This window comes from Rhinopithecus roxellana, chromosome 11 (assembly GCF_007565055.1).
Source record: "Rhinopithecus roxellana isolate Shanxi Qingling chromosome 11, ASM756505v1, whole genome shotgun sequence".
Lineage (NCBI taxonomy): Eukaryota > Metazoa > Chordata > Mammalia > Primates > Cercopithecidae > Rhinopithecus > Rhinopithecus roxellana.
Window position 1 is genome coordinate 15,864,481 of NC_044559.1, and position 1,283 is coordinate 15,865,763.

The 1,283-nt window shown below is 47.2% G+C and overlaps 1 pseudogene; it reads right to left on the minus strand.

The window, feature by feature from the left end:
* Positions 1-206: 206 nt before the first annotated feature.
* LOC104672789 lies at positions 207-1,053 on the minus strand (annotated as a pseudogene).
* Positions 1,054-1,283: the final 230 nt, after the last annotated feature.

Below are 1,283 nucleotides of genomic sequence, written 5' to 3' on the forward strand. Positions count from 1 at the left end.
GGCTAACAAAGGGAGGAGAAAAGTAATTTCACAGGAAAAGGGCTGGTGTTTAGCCTTTCTTTATTCAGGAGGAGTTGGGAGGATAGCTGCAGGTGTAAGAAACTTTCACGTGATACTGGGCCAGGGTGGGGCTGTGCTGGGTTCCTAACTGGCTTCTCAAAAACTGGATAAGCAGATTCACTTTCTTTTTGGGGTAAAATTCTTGGTTACCAGGCTAATTTCTTACCCTTAATGAGAATGCCATTATTTCCCCAGGTGAAAGTCTCATCCTGTAGGTTCGGCACAAGATTGTCATCAGTGAAACAGACATGATTCTGTGATGTGATTGTCTTAGAGATGTTCTGGGCTGCCTAATCTTGTTAATTTTGATGTAGCCAGGGTTCTTGCTCAGTGCTTCTCCAAGCATCTTAGCAGCCTCAGCTTCATACTTAGCCTGGGCAATCTTTTGCTGGTGTTCTAGGTTTGCTTTTTCTACCAAGAACTGGGCCTGCTGGGCCTCCTGCTGGACCACTTGTTTGGCCTCTACAGTAGCTGTGTACTCTCAGCTAAAGCTCAGCTCTGTGATGGCTACATCATCCAAGACAAGACTGAAGTCCTTGGCCCTCTCTGGCAGCTCCCATTGAATCAACAGGGATGCCTGGGTCCACTGGGTAATCAGCTATGAGGCATTGAACTTACCACACTCTTGAGCACTTTTTTGACAATGGATGGCAACACTCATTCTTTGTTGTCTAGCCCTAGGTGATTGTGCATGCTAGGAAACTCCTGAATGTTGGGTTGAGACACCACTCACAGGGATATGTTCACCACCTGCAGGTCTTTTGAGCCTGTTAGGGAGGAAATTTTTCAAGGTCTGGCCAGAATGTCATCGTTAATGGGGTACTAAGACCAGGGGATCCTAAAATGAAGGCTTTGGCCAGGATAGTGTCCTGCTGCATGCCACTGATATGATTGAAGAAGATGGTTGTGTTTGCCTTCCATGGTGAACATGGATTTGTGTACAACATAGGCCACGGTGCTAGCCCCTAGCAACAGCATCAGTGCCATGCCCATGTCCTAGGAGTCAGTATGCAGCCATTCCTCTAAGTCCTTCAAGTTCTGGACCATGTCTGATTCTGAGGCTGTTGCACCAAAGGTCAGAAGGGAGTGCCAGCCCATCACTGCCCAACTCCAGTTTAGGGATTTTACCCTTCGCGTGAGGGTTCAGGTCAGTAATTCTGGCAGGAGAATGGTGTATTGATTTTCAACCTTGCCTTGGATCTCAATGAGCTTCCTTGTAATCC